The following is a 20,649-nucleotide window of genomic DNA, read 5'->3' on the forward strand; positions in this document are numbered from 1 at the left end:
AAAGCAATAGGATGCTGGCTGGTTGCCTATTATTACTTCCTCACTATATGCTTCATGAATGACGAGTTCTTTGTAATGGTTACACCTTGACATTTACAAGGATGTGATGGGTAAGGTGACATGGAAGATGGAGCACAGATGGTGAGAGCAGGGAGGGAATGTGGTGTGAAGAGATGATGGAGGCATGAGGATGCTGTGAAGGAGAAAAAGAAGGATCATAATAGTTGACAGAGAGAGGGAGTGTGAGAGATGTGTAAGACGTGCAAAAACTCATTATTATCTTGTATTTTCCATGTAGGATTAAAGTTGTATATACAGGGTCAAACATATATACACCCTACTTATATTTAGAGAGAAACTATACAGTGCTAGAGTGGATTTAAATTGGTTGTTTTCCTGACATGGACCTGAACATAGTCCAAGCATTTCTTGATACTGCAAAAAAAAAAAAAAAAAAAAGCAATCAGTATTATTTTTTTGCTCATTATCGGAAATTACATTTATTTAAAAGCAATTAATTCCTTACATTTGCAAAACAGTGAATGGTCTTGAAAATATAAGTGCTCTTCAACAATCTGGGAAAAAAAACCCTAATCTTTGTTTGTTTGATGGTAAAGAAAAAAAACAACCTTTACCATCTGCCATTCATTGACAACAAAAAAACTATTGCATTCTATATTAGTTGCTCTTAGATTCTGACAAGCTCCATTTTTCAGGTGGCTGAACAGATGTTCAACATCTGCAGCAGCCCTGCTGCCAGATGCTGGTTATTTTCCCCCCATTTGGCATTTTGTTCTTTTGCAATTTTGGTTGATTAGTCGTGGACTTTTTCTTCAAGAAAGGATGCTTCTAAAATGTGTCAGTTCATACTTCCCTGTGGGACATTTCAAGGCTCCTTCTTTTCTCTCTCTCTGGTGACTTTTCCAAACAAGACTCCAGGAAGCACAAACATCCAAAATAATTCAACAAATTGTCTTTTTTTTTGACTGTCACATTGTTTTTTGGGATTGTTTGAAGCTAAGATTGAATCTGAACTATAAATCTAAATATTTCATAGCTCCAGTCCCTACACTGGCGTGTGACCAAGTTGGTGACCAGCATGAGCTGGATCGTGCTGATGTGGTTGTTAAAGGTCACTGATGTCCCTGTTTAAATTGTTGAATTGTCAGTATGTCTTGTTCCTTCAAAACTTCAATTATTCAGTTCAGTAAACGATACCAGACTAGAGTCAATAAGAGAGGCTGTATTACATTGGCAAAGAGGATTTAGCAAGAATATCATTGGTCCAACCTGCAGGGGTGGGCGATACGGAGTTAAAGTTTTATCACAATATCTTGTGGTACTATTATTCTAAAGATAAAAGTGGGAGTAGAATTATTTGTTACTGTATTTTTAGGTAGCTGCATTGCTGTTGCTTCATGCCGCAGCAATCTTATCTCCACAAACAAATATCGCTGTTGAAAAACTCAGTTGGTAGTACTTTTCTTTAGGACACTAGTCACTTAAAAAGTGTGATTTGTGTCATTAAACTACACACAGTAACTGCATTTACAGTAATCATATTTTGAAATTTATGGCTATTTGTTGATGCTCTCATTAAACAAACTGTGGGAAAAATGGTAAAAGTAGTAAAAATAGTAACAGTTTTGAGGAATATCATTAATGGGAATTTGTCATGCTAACAAAGAAATAATCAATCACAGATTTCCCTTCTTTTTTTAGCTTAGTACAAAATTAGGCATGTGTAATTTTGAAAGAGGGTGAGTTTGACAAAATTTACATTAAATTCAAACGCCGCCCAATTCTCTTTTTTATAAAATTTAAAGAAATTGTATCATCAGTCCACCCTGCAAAATGAATAGTGAAGTTGCCTCATTAAAGGCATTAGAAATGACGTCTGTGTCTATGGTGAAACGTCTGGAGTTGCACTCCATGCGTTCTAGGCAAAGTGAGCATATTTACATGATGGATGTCCTGTTGAAATGAGGGAGAAGGCTGGAGTGTCAAGGCAAAGAGGGAGAAGGAGGAGGTGGGGACATTGCGATGGTGACAGGAGGTCATTTATCTGTCTCCGGGAGGTCAGCCTTGTCACCAGCATCTTGTCTCCCTGTTTGCTTCCCTCTTACATCCACACTTTCTCCTTTTTCTGTCTGCCGCCTCCATGATGCTCTCTTTGGAATCCACCCTAAACATTTCTGTCAGCTCAGTCTTTGTGCACCTCATCATCCAGCATTCTCCTCATTCTAAAGTCACAATGTAGATTTAAAATGAATTCCCCTCCCGCTGCCGGGTTTATGCTTTTATGAGCTGTAACACAAAAATCTACATATAAGCTCCTTTTAATCACCTCAGGCTATCGATCACAATTTATTCTAAGCAGTTGAGGTTAGACTTCGTATCAGAACTTCAAAAGCTCGGAGGAACGCACGGCTGCTGATTCCAGCTGCTTTCTAACCGGAACACCTTAAAATACACTCTAGGGACTGATTCTTTTTATTTCTGTACACATCTGGCGTTGTCTATAAACATGAACATAGTTTTCTTATGAACACTTTTCTCCTTCATTGTCCTTGTGCTCCAGCACCCTGTGGAGTTGTCGCCAACTGTGGTAAAAAGTAATTTTTAACCCAGTCACATAATATTCCACTGAAAATGTTTTGAAAATTCAAACCTTAAATTTGAATTACATGTCACAAAAAATAGTCATATGAAAAAACTGGACACCAAATCCAGTTTTGGATTCTTTCAGAAGATATTTATTCTGAAAGAACTATCTTCTGAAAGAACTATCTTCTGATAGTTCTATCTTCTGATAGTTCTATCTTCTGATAGTTCTTTCAGAATAAATATCAAGGTCTAAATTTTCCTAATATGTCTCTGAAAAAAAGGCATTGATTTAATTGGTAAACATTAAAAATGCTTTTTCTACACCCACTGAGATTCACTTTTCATATTTACCATTTTGGTTTCATTCCCTCCCGCTGAATCATCTCCTATATTCTAAGAATGTATTCTGAGTGTAAGTAGGAAAGTAGAAATGATTCAGTTGTTAGATCAGTTTAAATAATAGTTTCATTAAATGCATCACAGCCTATCTTAAAATAAACATGCAAAGATCTCCAGTAATTTATCACATCTTAAAAATCCCGTCTTTGAGATAATTAAAAGTTTTTCTCAAGGTGCCTCTGATGACTTGGTGTTAGTTTGTATTGTTAGGAATGAAGGACTGGGTGGGTGTTGCAGGTTATCCACAAAACTAACAGGCAAAACTCAGTCTTAATTAATCAGCAACCAGAACTTTGGTTACAATTTTAGGTAAATTTTTTTCAGAACTACTGCTCCTCTACATTCTCCTTTGGGAGTATTTATATCCAAGGATTGACAAGGTGATTTGGTAATAAGGCAGGGAGCAGGAGCTGCTTTCCATCAGCCATGATTAGATTTAACCAGAATAGAGCATCCCAGACAAAAGGCTAAAGGATGAAACAGTGAAGTTGTAGACTAAATGACAGTTAAAAAAAAAACAGATCCATGGTTTGCAGGCATGAATAAATGCAACATTGCTGCATCTGATTTTATTTGGGGGACAGAGTGCCTATCCTATGGCAGTCAACACGAGGGTGTGGGTAAAACCTTGTCCGATCGCTAATCTATTGGAGGTCTTTTGTATATTTCATGATCCGGTATGTATGATTAATTTCCCTTCACCTCCTTTGAGCTTTTCACATTTTGTAATGGTTTAAGCCTAAGCCAGTATGTTTTATTAGGATTTATAGCACAGACTAAACAGGAGGTATTGCATAATTGTTAAGTGGAAGGGAAATAACAGATGGTTTTCAATACTTTTACAAGAAGAAATCCAAGATTGAGTATTTTTATTCACTCTATTCTCTCTGTCGCCGTTTAATTTTATAACCCTAAATAAAACCAGTTCAGTTGCTTTGTTTTGTCTGTCCATCTGGACTGTAATTTATCCTCTAGATGAATTCAGCTGTTCTGTCAAGATCTCAGAGAATATTGGTAAAACACAGAGAACAATGGACACCAAGAAATACAGCAGACAAGTTGAGCTCAGTTGTGGAAAGCAGGGTTAGGCTGTTAAACTGTATCTGTAACTTGGGGAATTGTTCAGTCTATCATCTAAAATTGTAAAAAACATGGCACAACTGGAAACTACCTGAATTGGCTGGGAAAAGGAGAGGATTAATCAGAGAAGGAGCTGCAGAGATCCACAACTCAGAACAGAACAACTATCACTAGTGCCCAACATAATTGTGACAAAGGTCACAATTGTGACCTTTGTAAAAGAATGACAAGGAAAAAGAAGAACTTTGTGTTGGTCTCTATCACATAAAGTCTTGCTAAAATACACTATGGTCTCAGGGTAGTGGTTGTAACAAAATGTGAAAAAACTTTGCAAGGCTTAGAGATGTTAGTGTCATCTCTGTGTGTGTGTGTGTGTGTGTGTTTTTTTTTTTGAAGGGTTCTGGTAATGTATGCATTCGCTCTGGCAGATGGAGTGGCGTAGAGATTTACATTCAGGAGCCCTTTTTGTTGAGTCTCTGATGGACTGCTGAGCTTTCAAAAAAATTCTCACTTGGGCACACTTCAGGGACGCTCACTTCAACACACAGACGTCACTCAAGAAAGACTGCTCTCTCATTCATTTCTGCTCTCTGAATGACATTAACTGTCCCATTCGGAGAGAAACGGGTGGCTGCTGTGCTGCTCCTGTCCTTGGCAGGCTCTTGCTGTACTGTATATATATACGTATATGTATATATGTATATGTAACCAGCAAATGTTTGTGGGTTTTTGTCTGCTAATGGACTGGTGACCCGCAGGCATCACTGCACTAGACAGGAAACCTCAAGTAAGCGTGCATTTTACAGTAAGATCCTTGTCTAAATGAGAGATGGAAACATAATGAGCATTCCTGGCGTGCACCATGAAAATTTCGCTTGCTCATCACTTATCCCGGCGAAGTTTGATGGCCCCTTGTCATCTGACTGTCATCCGATGTGAAATGTGTCAAATTTTTTTGGGGAGCGATTGTTGCAGCGAGTCGTTAATCAAAGCTCCGATCGCAGACAGAACAGCCCGACAACCCGGCAGCATCGCTGCAGCCCTTGGGGTGACAACAGGGAACACGAAATCATTACTGTTGGAACAAACAGACCTCGGTTCCAGATAGTTTCCCCTCCTCGTAAAGCGCCGTGATACGAGCTCATTTCACCTCATCTTGTTCCATCTCGTCACGCATCATTTGATTCCTTGTCGCTCCCAATCACCTGTTGTCTGATCTGATCGAAGGTTTGCGCTCTCTTTCTGTGTCTGGAGACTTGCAGAGGGTGTAGAGAGGGGGCGTCCTGATTTACATATAAATGACGGCAATGCTTGCTATACCATACTGTTGGCTGTGTCATTTTAGGGTGATGCAGACCTGGTGTGTGTGGATGTGTGTGTTTTTTCTCTCCAGCTTGCCTCTTACTACAATCTACATGTGATTTCATGGCTGTCCTAACACTATCAGATAAGTTTTCCAGGAAGATAAAAATCATCTGACTCATTTTGGAATTTGTTCCAGGCGTATGATGGTGGGACGTATCTACTTAAAGGCTGATGATTGAGAGCAAAATAGACTTACTCGAGCCTTCTTGGTTGTTAAGTGAGATTTTGTTGTCCTAAAGGATAAAATGGAAAAACTTCCTGCCCATTGCAATCTCTACAATTAGGCTCTCACATATCTCCCAGAGGGGGTTTGTAACAGGAATCCTTGCAGGCTCAGATACCCAAAAATAAACCAGACAGCCCCATGAAGCCCGGCTACCGCACTTTATAAACTGTACTTATGACTGGATGCGGGATCAGATTTGTCCTCAGGCTTTAGAGGCACTGGGATGAACTGATTCTTGTTGAAAGCCAATCTGAAGATAGAAACTATCCGTAAAAAGGGCCAAAAGGATAAGTAATGTGACAAGTCCATCCGGGGGACCACGAGTGTAAATGTTGACAAGCTGAGATAATGAAGTGAAATGTAGTAGGCTTGTCTCCCAGCTCTTTTTTGGGACTTGTCCTCTTATTGTTGGGCACTAATAACATTATCAAAGGCTTTGTTCCCGAGTACGCTTGGACAGAGTTACAGCACATTATCATGACTGTCATCTTTACAAATTAAATTTTGACCATTGTTAACTTGTAAATGTATAATTTAACAGTAAAGGATTAGATCTGATATGCATAGAAACTGAGGGTTTGAATAGACCGTGGGTACATACTAGAAATGCACCAGTCAGGATTTTGTGAATGATTTCTTAACTTTGGTTTTGTATGGCTTAAAGCTGTGAATACTAGTTTTTAATAAAATTCAAATCAAAGCAAGATGTTCAATATTTTGTTAATGGAAAAAAAAAATCTAGTTTTCCTTTAAATTACTTCTTACAACATTAGTTTCTTCCAATGCCATTTTTAAATTTGTCATGGTGAAAAGAGCCAACTTTCGGTCTTCCTCCAGAAGCAACATCCAGAGGCCATTAGTATGCTCTTGTACCACTCAGGTATGGTGTATTCACTGTAAGGGAAAAGATTATTGAGTTTCTAAACAACTGCATGCCAGTCAGAATCGGTCAAGCTGAAAATCGTCAAATTTCAACCCCCAGAAGATTATTTGGTGGCTTTAAGTAATATACACAGACGAATATTTCTATGGGTAACACATTCATGCCAATACAGAAACAAGATTTATCCATAATCTAAGCTGTAATTCGGCTTATGAAAAAAGGCCTTTAATTCAGGCCTTTTTTGTTTTTATTTTTAGTGTATTTTAATATTGTGGGGTATTCTTGCATTGTTTCTTTTAAATTGTCCTAGTTTTTAGTTTTTGCTGAGCTGATTTTTTGGTACAAATATGCTATCTGAAGTATTTATTTTTAGCCAAGTTCATATTAGGCCATGATATCACTGGTGATGAACTGAAGTATTCAGACAAAGGTATCTAAATATTGTTTTTCAGAACAATCAGCTGAAATTTGCTACTATGCAAGATTTGATCTGGATGGTAACGTAATAGCGTTTTGTAACCCTAGATGTGACAGATGTCAAAAAATGCTAGAGTAGTGTCTGATTTTTCAAACAGGGAAAAGTAGGAACAGTTTATTTTTTTATTTTGGTTTATTTGTCTCTAGTTTCTCATCCGCCCTATTGAGGACATTTAATCATTGAATAAAACCATGAATCCAACCATGTGCCAATTTCTTAGCAGGTGACCTTTAGACAACAAGTATGTAATTTGGCTGGTTAGGCTTGCTCCTTAGTTCTTCATTTGTCAGCAAATATTTTATTGCTCATCTATTTCCCAAAAAGCATCTAGCAACAATGAATCCTCTGTCTAAATGACTTGGTTTATTTTAACGGTAAAAAAAAAACAGGTAGCAAAAATCACAACTTCAACTTTTCTATTATTTGCACCTAATACCACACACTACAATACACTCAAACATTCAAGTGATGAACACTCATTCAATACTTTTAAGTTTCTTTCGAAAACTTCTCAGAATTATTTTCTCTCAATTTAGATACGAAGAGTTATGGCTGCTGTTTCTATACCTCCTACAGTCTATTTAAACAACTTCTGCATCCCTTTGTGTGTTAGCTTGAATATGCTTTGCGTACACTGCTGCAGATATTACAAAAAAACCCTCGACACAAAATCTTTGGTTAAATGTTTAGTTCAAAACATGTGGCCATCTACAACTCATTAGTCAGAGTCACAAGGACAGTTACTGTGTTTTGTCATGCTTTATGGTTGTGCCACATTCATTTAGTTGGAGTGATTGCGGGAGGATAAAAAAGGCCAAGAAACGATTTAGTTTCACTATTTTTGGGTTTAAGTGTTGTTGCAGCATGTTTGCTCTGTGATGAAGCATAAATTAACACATTCTTTCTCCTTTAGCTGGATCTATTACAGCAGTGCTCCTCTTTCAACTCTCTTTTTAGAACACTGTGGTTTCTGCCAGTCAGACAAATCAAAACCTTTCGTTTTTGCTAAAATACAGCAAAACATGGGATACAAAACTGTATTAATTTGTATGTGAACAGAGTTTTATGGCTGTGTCTGGAATAAACTAGTTTCATATGCATGTAATGTATAGTAAACCAGTGGTTAAAAAAATTACAGCCCAGACAAGAATTGATATCAAGCAAATAAGGTAAATCGGCACAGCTCAAGTAAAATGAATAAATAAAAGTGGGTACATATATCTTAAACTCTAAATGTTATACATGAACCGATCAGAGATTTGGGTTTTCAAAGATTAAATCTTTTCGTTTGTTTTTTTAAATTTTTCCTGCCGACAAACAATTGCCATGAGCAGCCATTAAGTTAGATGCAGATGTGATGTGTGTATGGTAGAGGAAAAACAAGATTTCACTCATATTGTAAAACAAACACAAAATGACTTTGGATTTGATGTTTGAAACTACCGTCACTCTCTGATTTTTGCAGTTAATGTGGACAGAATTAATGTTCTAAACATCAAACTATGTAATTTCCTTTGACAACATAGAGTCTTGACTTGATTATATAAGAGAGAGAAAAAGATCAAGTAAATATTTGGTCAAATTGCTCTTTGACCAATTCAGCATTTCCAATGATTGTATAAACTGAGATCTTTTGATAAAATCTTCATTTTTTTATACCCAACATTTCTGGGTATGAGAGGCTAAAACTGCTAATAGCAGCCAGAATGAACAGCCAACATGCTGTCATAGAAAAATACAATTTCCTTTTTTAAATAGCTTCTTACTCCTTTGTTTTAAGTTGTGGAGTTCCTCAAGGATCTGTACTTGGCCTATAATCAATGTTATTCACCCTAACATTGATTACCGTATTTATGGCGGATAATGCTGATGAATGATGCAACAAACTTGGGTCTAATCTTCCGATATTTCTTTCCATTGTCATGCAGATGATGTGCAGACTTCTTTCTTCCTGAGAGCCAATGAATCTTGGGCAGGAAGATCAATTCTACCCCGCTTCAAAGATGTGAAGCAGGGTGTTAACACCTGGATGTCAACACCTGTTCTGCAGTGAATGATTGCAAGTCAAAGAAGGTAATTTCTAGTCAACCAAATACTGATGTGAACTTTGCTTTATTAAATCTCAAAGTCAGACAAGATTGATGAACACATCAGTCATAAGGTAAGATTATTGTAATTCTTTTTGTTTTGTCACCAACCATTTTTTGTTGTCACATCTACAACTTGTGCAGAATTATGTTCAACTGGAACCAGGAAGAAGGACAGAGTCTCTTCTGCATTAGCACTTTTCCTTCCACTTGTTTTATGTCATATTTGAACTGATTTAGAGTATTTTTCTGATTGTTTTTAAAGCCTTGAATGGTTTAGTGCCTGAGCAAACTATTCAAGGCAAGTTGAAAACTTTGCTGTTTTTTTGAGTCAGGGAAATATTATGTAATTTCAAGGCACATAGTGCAATTTTACACAATTAAGTAAATACTACGTTACCTTCAGTTGTTAGAGAAATGCTGTAGACATAAAAAAAAACTTCACATCATAGCCATATCTTAATGGTCTCTGTCTCTTTACCTCCTGTGTTTTCCAAAGCCCTCTGTTCAGCACATTATCAGAACAACGTCCCTCCATGCTAACCTTTAACGCTGTTCACAACTGTTCTGAGTGGCATCATAGTTTGTTGTTTGTTGTATAAAAGAGGAACATTATGTAATTTTGGATCATTAGTCAACTTTTGTAGGCGTCCTTAAATAATATTGGGAAACTATTAGCAATGTTTGCAAGTATGTGGAGGTCATCATTGTTCTTTTGAACACATGTCCATCTAAAACCAAGATCAGTGCTGGAGGTGCAACTTCAAACCAATGGAGCATCATAAATGCCTTCAGAATAAAACAGGTGGAAAATGTTTTTCATTATTTCAGCTGGTCTTTATCACTCAAGCCATATAGAGCGTGCAAAATCATCTTTCTCATTTTGTTGTTTGACATAGCAACAAGAATTATTACATAGCAACAATTATTACAGTCTAGTTTATTGAGATGCATCTGTAGGAGAAAAGGAGAATAGGAAGCATGACATAGTCAAACAACAAAAGGTTTGTTGTTTCTCCTACTTTTATTGTATACAAACCAACACCTTCCTCCTCCTGTCTCCTGTACTTAGAAGATATTTATTACCACATGTCCATAAACTGGTTGAATTTGGTGTACAAGTTCTCTCAAAATGGACTGACATGATTGATTTCGACTGTGTGTTTTGTACAAAGAAAGAGGTTGAAGTAAAAATTGGGCTAACCATGCTAGGTCCTCAATCTTTCAAACATATTTGTTGCCCTCTGTTGAAACTCAGTTCTGCTGCATTGTCTACCCTCTAGGAAATGTTAAGGGCATTTCATTCCCTGACTCCCACTTTCTCCTTCTTTTTGTCTTTGTCTCTGCCCATCCACTTTTCTGTCCATAATTACAGGACTCTTGATGGCGTTTAGAGGCTCATGAATATTTAGGTCTTGGAGGGGAAGTGTCGGGGGACTCCCATGTGTGGCTGGTCTACCCTAATTATGGAGATTGGTCTCAACATCCTCGCAAACTCACACTCTAAATGAGGGAGGAAGGCCAGATAACGATCAAAAGTTGTCAGTTTAGGGAAACTAATGAATAGAATAGAATAGAATAGAATTCAATGGAACCTTAAACAAAGGGTGTAACATACGGGTGCATCTCATCATCATATCATTGAAAAGTGTTGTGTTTCAGATTCATTACATGCAGAATGATATATTTTGAGTTTTTATTTATGTCCATTAGATGAATATGGCTCACAAGTAATGAGAATCCAACATTTGGATTTATAGATTTAAGTGTTTTATAATTGAAAATACTTAATTCCAGAAAATTTATGTTATGTTCTGCAATGTTAGTAGTAAGACAGCTAACTTGAAAGTTATCCACAAGAAGGCTAGGCCACGAAAGCTTAGTGTTAAAGAAGCTGACTCTTCACAGAGTGCCCTGAACAAACATTTTAGCAGAAAGTGGTGTGGAAGCAAAAGGTGTGGTGTCAGCAGTTTAAGAGCCGCCACACAGCCATATCCACAACATGGGCTACAATCGTAGCATTCCTTGGGTTAAGCCAGAAACAACATCAGAAAGGTCCTGGGCTAAGGAGTATGTTCTGAGTCCAGAGAAAACTGTGAGAGGGCTCAGTATCCAGTTGTTTTGAGATCCAGTGTGATGGGCCACTGTGATTTATCAAGTCCAAAGTCAAAGCAGAAATTTACCAGAAAGTGCTCTGCATGACTCCCTCCGCTCGGGAGTTTAATGGCGATGCTGATGTTATTTTCCAGCAGAGATGCTGAAGTTTGTGTTTCATTTGGTGTAATCCATGATGATGAACAAAAATAAGATCTTGGAATATCTCACTGTGCATAATGAATCTGTTTTATTTTGTTTGATTTAATGAAATAAAGGACTGTTTCTGATTACAGTCTAGTTTATTGAGATGCATCTGTAGGAGAAAAGGAGAATAGAAAGCATGCTTGTCAGGTCTCACACTCTCACAGCAGGAAACAGTAACTGCACTGCAGGTTGCAGCCGGTCATTCCAACTCCCTTCAGTACAGTCCTCTAGAGTTAAAGCTTGGAGGAGCATAGGTGTGACTCATTGACTCTTTGATGGACAGAACTGAGTCAAGGGGAAACAGTCGCCAGGAGTCATGTTTTGTTGTTGGAACTAACTTGCTAGATAGGCAGGGATGCATAAAGAGAGCTGTGCAAGAACAGAGAAACCAAATTAGAGCTGAACTGGAGAGTAGAAGCTGTTAGAAGCGGTTGTGAAAAGCGAAAAGGAGGAATAAAAGCTACTTCAGACCAATGTGTTTTTGGGGAAAAAACAAGGAGGTTGTTGGACTTAGAGAGGCAAGAGCAAGTAAAGAGAGAAATAAGGTAAACTAGAGGTCAGAAGGAAGCGAACCGAGCTTTGCATTTTGAGGAAGGCTTACAGTATTTCTGGTTGATTTCAGACTGCGTGAAGGGTAAGGAAGGAGGAAGATGACTGCTTAGATGAGAGAGATGTGAGAACATGTGGGAGACACTTAAACAGGATATGAGGAGGATGAATGGAAAGGGTGTGCAGTGGAGGACATTACTGCACACACTGATGTCTATGTGGAGGCGAGGAACAACCCTCCAAAAACAGGGCATACATAAACATCTATTTTATAGCTACATCAGGTCAGTCAGTCCTTGTCTTTATTTAGCTCTGAAAAATACGCTGAAAATGTAACTTTGTTGGCCCAGAAATGCTGTCTGAATTTAACCTTAACAGGGACATTTGAATTCTGGCAACTTTAGCATATTTGAAACATTGGTAAAGGTCTTCATGTTGACATCGATTCACCCATTTACCCTCCAAACATATTTTCATGCTGTTTAGAAGGCAATGTTGCTTTTTTTCCCTCAGTGGGAACCATTGTGAAAAGCCTGGAAAATAATGGATTTATGTAAGATTTTAGGGTTGCAGTCTAGGGTAATTCGTTCGTTCCTTCCTTCCTTCCTTCCTTCCTTCCTTCCTTCCTTCCTTCCTTCCTTCCTTCCTTCCTTCCTTCCTTCCTTCCTTCCTTCCTTCCTTCCTTCCTTCCTTCCTTCCTTCCTCCCTCCCTCCCTCCCTCCCTCCCTCCCTCCCTCCCTCCCTCCCTCCCTCCTTCCTTCCTTCCTTTCCAAGCAACGGTGCTTACGACTGCTCCACTGTGCATCCCTCTCATCTAATACTCATTATTTAAATGAATGGATGGCTTCTTTAATACATATTTAACAATTAAATGTGACACCATCTATTAAAATTAATGCATTTATTAAAATGATCCTTTAGGCTAACCTTCACATTTATAGCTGTGTCATTGTGATGAAACACTAGTATAACTAACATCAATTACTGGATCTATGGATTTCCTGTGTTGAGTGTTACAGGGTTGAATTGCACTGTTTGTTGGGTCATTGTGTGCCTCCAGTACAGGTCTGACCTCCTTTGCCAAGTATGATTTAAATGTGTGACATCAAAGTCTTTTCACGCTGAACCAGTAAAGTGTGAAGGCCAAAGTCTATGACTCAGCCATTCTCTGACCTCTCCCTCCTCTGTATAAGAGCTACTCTGTTCCCTGTGTTCATCTCTAAAGCATCCATCACAGTCTGGCATGTTGTTACCATTCCATGGTACCACACCAGTCATGAAGGCTAACTGGTGTAGTGGACAGAATGAAAAGGAATGAAATGGCAACATACTCCTTGTTGAAGCAGTCCAGTTCGATTTCCTGACAACTGAAGTTTTGGCTTGCTTCGCGAAAGATCCGCCACAGACTGGGTGGTTCTGCTGGGCAGCTGTTCCAGCCCCCCTATCATGACAGGCGATCGGGCTTGCCTCACCGCCACCATGTGTGAGCTTTCATCGGGCCACTTCACAGCCCTCTGAGCGGAAACCAGACCACCACCACATGCTGCGAACGCACACCGCCGCCATGCAGACAGTGACGCACACACGGGAATGATTATGGGACACAGGCAGACCCTCGCAGACTTGCAAACACATGTCAACTTAGAACAGACCACAATTTGATGAGGTGTGTCATCAGTCAGAGTGGAATGTATCCCACCATGATTAATGCGTTTGAGACTGATGCAGAAATGGTTAGCAGTTTATAATTACTTCACCACATAAAATCAGTCACTGTAACTTAAAACGAAGTGGTCGCTGCACTCGATGCACCGCTAATATTATTCGGCAGTCTTGTTTTCAGTGTGTGTCTGTGAGTAGCAGCTGTGAGTGGATGGATGCTGAAGTGGTAGTATGGAGCAGCTATAAAGGTATGAAGATAGGCAGCCATTTATGAACCACCTGTTTTCCTCCACGCTGTTTCAACAGGTGTTTGTCTTCAAATGACAGAGCAATTTATGGCAACACAATTTGAGTTGCAGGGGGATACAAGGTGTTCTGTTTGCTTATCTGCATTTGTAACGGAGCTGTGCAATCATCCTGAATTAGTCAAAGGAACAGGAGGTGGCGGTGAAACAGGAGATTGTGTGCGTCTGGATCACAGTGTGCTTTTTGTTGTGTTTGGAGGGTCGGAGATGGTAAGAATGTTGATTTGGCGGTGGAGATCAGCAATTATCCCTTTCAAGTTGCTCATTTGAGCAACTTTTTAAAGGGAAACGTCATCTATTTGAGGTCTATGAACATGTTTATGTGTATTTACATGTGTGCCGAGGATTCTGACCCACTTATGACACTCTTTTATCTCTTATCATCTAGGTTTTTAAATCAATAAAAGCTGAATTATGCAAACGGTTGCGCCTTTGATGATGGCTTTGAGTGTTGGCCAATTAATCAGTGAAACTATCTGGTTAAAATTTACTTAAAAGCTCTCTTGATTCCACTAAGCCTGAGCTGCACTGCTTTGAAAAGCTGTGATATAATGTGCTTGAGGTGAAGTAATTGTCCAATACTTCTCCAACACCTTCTTTTCAAAGGAAAACCTTGGCCCCAACACATAATCGAAAATTCCTGAAGTAATATCTTTCTTAATACAGGATAGTGGCCCTAGGGAAATATTTGGTCATGTCACGGCTTAGAAAGAAGAGGAAAAACGACAGGGAGATGGAGTGATGGGGCCCGAAGAGGAGATAAGGGAACGATGAAGCAGATAAGAGGCTCATAGTTCTGCTCCTATATTCAGCTCTCAATATCCCTCCCTCTTATTCAATCGCTAACGGTAAAGACACTCTCTGTGTAGGCTTTTACTGCACTGGTAAATCTCGCCTGCATCAGTGTCTGTGTACATTTTCCTCCTTGCAATTTCTTGGGTCGTCATAGCAACATTAGATCACATGGTTTATAGGTGGTTTTTGTGATGTATAACGAGTGAAGGTCTTTGTTTTCACACAGAGGTGCTCATCAGTCTGACCTTTCCCCTCAGCTGATCAGAATTCATGAGGCTGCCTATATTCCTGTGACTGGCAGTGGCTTTCATCTCATCAAATCTGCCTTCCTTTGGTCTATAGCCGGAGATATAGCATGAAAATCACAAAACTGCTTCCCTGATTTAAAAATATATAAGATGGATAGGATATGATTACAAATAAGTGCGTGGCAACTCCAGGTGCTAATCAGTGTCTATTGAAAATTTCTCTTTCCATACTTACTGGAGATACACAGAGAAAGAAAGTGTGGATCAAAATCAAATCGGAATCATTATATAACTAGCTAACAATGATTGACTGGTCTGAAACTCAAAAATCAAGTCTTTTCCCAATCAATGAATTCCAGATCTCATTAACAGCAACACACTTTAGTGTGGAAGTGCTTACTTAAAGAGTAGGACCTGAAGTTAAAACATTTTAAATGTTAGTGAAGTTGTATAATGAAGTAAGAAGCTATGTAAAAGGAATAAAGACATTTCTGCACTTTTCTCAAGCTGAGAAGCTGCGAGAGTGCAATACTTTCTGGAGAAAACAGAAAGGCTAAACTGAATACAACTGATATTTTGAAACATTTACATCCTTTTGGAAATGTCAGCACTAAGGAAGAAAACTACAATTCCCAAGGAATGTGAAAGGAAACTTCAGTTTCCGTAATGCTAGCTGCTCTAGCTATGCTAACATTGCTAATAGCTAAAGCCTAATTATAATGTCAATTCAGTTTTTTCTATTTTAAAATAATTGTTCAATAGTAGTGCAATTTTTTTCTGCTCGTTTTAAAAAGAATGCAGAAGAAAACTTTAGATATTTTTGACACAGATGCGACACGTATGGAAGACTAGAAGGAAAATATTTTTTATTTCTATGTAATATTTGATATGATTGTATTTTTTTGTTTCGATAAATTTCACAACATACACTTAATAAAACATTATTTAAATTGTAACTTCTACATTTATTTTCATAAGCCAATCTGAATACAAATGACAGAGTCTTTATAAAATTTGATGTAGGCACAGCATTGTGAAATAAATAACCTAAAATTAGACTTTTCTACATTATAGTAAAAACCAACATAAACGTTATAGGGCAGAATTGTTCTCTCTAATACTTGCATATTATTCCTTAATCCGTTTGTATCCAATTGTAAAAGTAAAATCAGAGTAGAAACCTTCTAAGTGCGTCTCATAGTGACTGAGGGTGTTGGAGAGGTGATGACAAAGATGGTTAGACTGACAGACGGAAAGAAAGTGAGTCCTGTGGAGAGCTGCTAATCCCAAAGTTAAGTAGATTACTATCGCAGCCTGGTGCTCCATACCAGTCTGTCTGAAGGAAATGGAGCTGCTATAAGCTGTTAAGTTGCTGTGTATTGTGAAACTGTGTGTACCAGAAAAGTGGCCAGTACTGCTCACCTCCTGGACTCCTTTTTACCAGCGGAGTTTATCACCTGTCTATCATAGCTGAGTTCTACTTCCTGTCAAGTTCTGTTCGTCTGAATCTACACCTATTTTCAGGGAGCCTTAGGCTTATCGAAACAATTTTTAAATGAAGGTTTAAGCAATTTTTTTAACGTGTGGAAAGTCTGCCATCAAACTTAATTTACTTCCAGATTCTAGGTAAATTATTCCTTTGCTTAATGATTTGTTGCTATAGTTTTTTATGCTAATCTAACTGGACGCAAGTTCTAAGTAAACTTTCAAAAGTAAAAATTTAAATCAACAATATTTGAAATTTATTTTCATTCATAAATGAAACATTCTATACAGTGCAAATGTGTTCATGCAACATTAAGTTTGAAGTTACAAATGAAAAATTTCTAGGTTAAATGGCACATTTGTATCCAATCCTATTTAGTGTATAGAACCATCTTGTGCTGAAACTACAGCTGGTATTTTTATTTAGGTTTTGTCTCATTAGCTTTGCACATTCAGAGACTGAACTGTCTTTGCCTATTATTATCATTATTTTCAAAATTGCTAAACCTCAGTCAGATTGTATGGAGGGCATTTGTGAGCATAAAGTCTTGCTGAAGATTTTCAGTTCAACTAAGCTCTGGACTTTGACTGGGGCACTCAGAATAGCAGAATAACAACAAACTACTTGGAGTAGGGTTGACTCACCTCTCTTTGTTATAACAATAAGTGTTCTCTATTGTCACAGGTAATGACCCAGACTCCAGTCGTCTTTTTTTGCTACCCTCCATTGTCATCTTTCACAGAGCTGTAGCTGCCGTTTATTTGCAGGGCAGTTACCAACAAAGACATATGCTGCAAGTCTCTACATTGAAATCTATATATAAATCGTATTTAGTCATGGTATAGTTCAATCTGCACCTTGCTTAGTTTCATATAAACATGTTGTTACAATGATTGGTATCAGAGTTTCTGTCTCGGAGGATGACAACAAAACAAGCCTGTATCTACCCTGCTGACAGGGGTAATATCCCACTTTGTAAACGGCCTCTTTGTCTGGTGTGACATTTGCTAAATGGAAACCTTTGAATTTGATGGGAACTTTCAGCTGTTCTGAGAGACGGATGTTTTTTTTCAATGTTCTTACCAAAGATAAACACGGCTTGCTGGCTGACTGCAGTATTGATAGCTTTTAGTGATTATTTAGTTTTATTTGATTGGCCATTCACCTTTGACCCTAGCATCTACCCTTCCCCCATGTTTAATAGACATGTTGATGCCGACTAAACACATACAGTGAGAGTTGTGCATAATTTCTGTCTGGACTATTATTATTATAACTACTACGTGTGTGTGTGTGTAACATGTAGATTTAGAGGCTGATTTCTTAATATTGAATTAAATAGGTAAAAATATCTCACCATGGTTATTTCACATTTTATTTCTTTGTTTTTTTGTCAAGTAGATTTTCAAGATGGGGTAGAATCTCATCTGTCAGTTTTCACTGATAACTCAATCTGTACTGTCCTTGGAGCATAGCTCAGCCTTGCTATGTTTCATAATTTCCTACATAGTTGAGACAAGTGTTTTCATATTTTTTAAAAATAATACATTGAAATGCTTCTTTATAAAATTGAGTATCTCATATTGAACACTTGCTTGGCATAGTAAAAGGCACATAACAAGGCTTCGTTAAGGAGCGCATCTAAAACAGTTTAAAAGACAAATCTGAGAAATGTTGATAAAATGGTCTACAAAGCTGTTTCATTTAATCATGAAAATCACATGGTTAAGGTGTAATTAGAGAAAATGTAGATCAAATGGCTCAATTAAAGGTGTTTTTTAGCTAGTTTCATTAGCAGTTAGCATAATTAGCATGCTGATCTTCAACGCAGGCCCTGTGCATTTTCTAAATTTTACATACTCCTGCTTTGTGTTCACATTTTCCAAAAGGAAAACAATATTTCCTATTTGTTTGTCCCCCATGCCCTCCCATTGTAATTGGAGTTTGGAAACTTAAAAGAATAAAACAAATCCATGTTCTTTATTCCAACTGGTCCTCATGTTGCTGCTGAATATCAGCAGCTAATTTATTACTACTGCAATAATTTTGTATAATTTCTTGTTATAAGTGCAAAAACATACATTAACAACATAACAAACATCCATTGTGTGTAATCAAACTTTTAAGCACTAAAATGTTTTGACAGAAGGTTATGCTTTGCAGCAAATTACTCCAAAGTAAGTTTAATACTTTTGAGTTTTAAGCTCCAAAGTTGTAGTTTAATGGCCAACTTTAGCTAAGCTGCCATATCTAAAATAAATAGATAAATAAGTCCATTGATATATTTTAAACATTTGTTAATAGATTGTAAATGTCTATGCAGATTTTAGTCCTTTCATGTTCAACAGTTTTGGCTGTAAGCCAGTAAAATCAGTCAAAATATGATGATTAGGATCACAGGGCCATCCTGATCCAAGATTTACATCAGATCATCCCCGTATCTTGTCTGATACCATTTAATGTTAAAGTAATGCATTTGGTAGCTCAATAACATGCTGAATAACTGAAGCCTCCTTTAATTTTTGCATTCAGCTGTTTGTGTATATGGGCTGAGATAATGAATCTACATCTCCCTAGATTACCTCTGTTTTTTATATATATATATATATATCAAATTGTCTGTCTGCCTGGTTCTGACCTGGTTTCTTGTTTTAGAGACATGACACAGATTATAAAACATTAGTAAATTAATAACTAGTCCAAATATTCCCCAGCAGCCCACGTCAACACATAAATGGTTATCTGTTAAAATGCGGGCTTGAATCACCAAATGTTTTGAGCCGCAGACACATAGTCTCACTGATATGTCTGTATATCAGACATGCCAGTCTGATGAGATGTGTTTGGGGTTAGACTACAGCCAAGGTAATGTTTGTAAGATCCCAATGTACCTTCATCAGACTTATTAGTTCTTGGTGTGAAGAGAAACATAGGAGTTTCTCACGATGTTGCGTACAAATGCATTATGTTGAGGATAAAAGTCACCCATCAGCTATAAAAAGAAGGTGGGAACTTATCTTGAAGACACAGCAGTGCTTTAAGCAGTTTGATGTTTTGGATAAAAGTCTATGCTGAGCAGCTTTGTAGTGTAATGTTACATTAATGTCGCTGCCAGTGCAATATGGCTGTAATGCTAGAGGTGATTCACAGTATGATCACTTCAGAAGTATAACAGCTTAACAACAAAAGTACAGAACAAAGAATCAATTAAAATCAATAACTTATCAGAATTGAGCTCAAACGAATATTAACTAATTAGCTGCAAGTGAACCATTTTGTTGCTCCAGTGTAACAAGACAGATGAAAATGCACATAAAAGAAATCCACCGACATCAGCAGGGAATGGGTTTCTTTTTACCTTCCTTTTGCCTTAAGCAAGTAAAGCACAGTGTGGAGTGTTTGAGATCAGAGGATTGACCTGAGCTCTGGAGAAAATTCTCACTTTTACCTTCAAAAACCTGAGCTTCGTTTCCCACTTTATTGTGGCTAATTTTTCACTTTGTGCTTTGATATGTTATCTATTTTTTATCTGCAGCATTTTATGGCTGAATCTGATTCCCAGTGAAACATTCAGTTTTCTATTTTGATGAGACAAAACCTTGCGTGAGAACATCTGTCATTTCCACTTTGTACAGACATAGCTTCAAAGACTTTTTGATTCAGAAAGGTATGTTTTTAAACTAATTATCTGCTTTGACAAACAAGGCAAATACAGATTATGATGAATTTACTATTAAGATTTTAAGGTTTTCTGGCTCTAAAACAGTCATTCTATTGTTCTGTCCCCCTTTGTGATGCAAGATGTTACTACTGTGGCTGTGTATGAAATGGACATGTGTTATCAAACGGCACAAAATCTCTTCTTTGGAGTGTTAAAAAAACAAAAACACGACTGCCTTTTGTTTAGATGTAGTGCATATGTTGTCTGGGCCCATTTGCATAAATGATGCACACTTTATGAGACATTTAACTGTTTGCAGTCAGATGTTGACTTGGTGTGCTTTCTCTTCTCTTTGTCTTTGTGGGACACAGACAGCCATCTATCACAACCTGATCGGAGCTCCTATGTCTGCGCTTATGTTAATGATTTAGGGTCTCTTTGGGACACTGAGGGGAGGACGTGGCACGTGGTAACTAAGGGTCAGCTGGGACTGTCGCAGAGCAGCAGCTGTTAAAGA

General features: G+C 37.8%; 1 protein-coding gene across 2 annotated transcripts in view; it reads left to right on the plus strand.

The window, feature by feature from the left end:
• The window catches only part of LOC116722271 (SPRY domain-containing SOCS box protein 4-like), a 69,522-nt gene that overhangs the window by 518 nt on the left and 48,355 nt on the right, over positions 1 to 20,649 (plus strand). The window contains exon 2 of one of the 2 annotated variants that reach the window (XM_032566479.1): positions 8,967 to 9,111. The gene's annotated coding sequence lies outside the window, so the exon portion shown is untranslated. Of the gene's footprint in view, positions 1 to 8,966; positions 9,200 to 20,649 lie in introns of those variants that run through there. The other variant, XM_032566481.1, reaches the window with a different exon arrangement.

Source organism: Xiphophorus hellerii, chromosome 6, assembly GCF_003331165.1.
Source record: "Xiphophorus hellerii strain 12219 chromosome 6, Xiphophorus_hellerii-4.1, whole genome shotgun sequence".
NCBI classification, from domain to species: domain Eukaryota; kingdom Metazoa; phylum Chordata; class Actinopteri; order Cyprinodontiformes; family Poeciliidae; genus Xiphophorus; species Xiphophorus hellerii.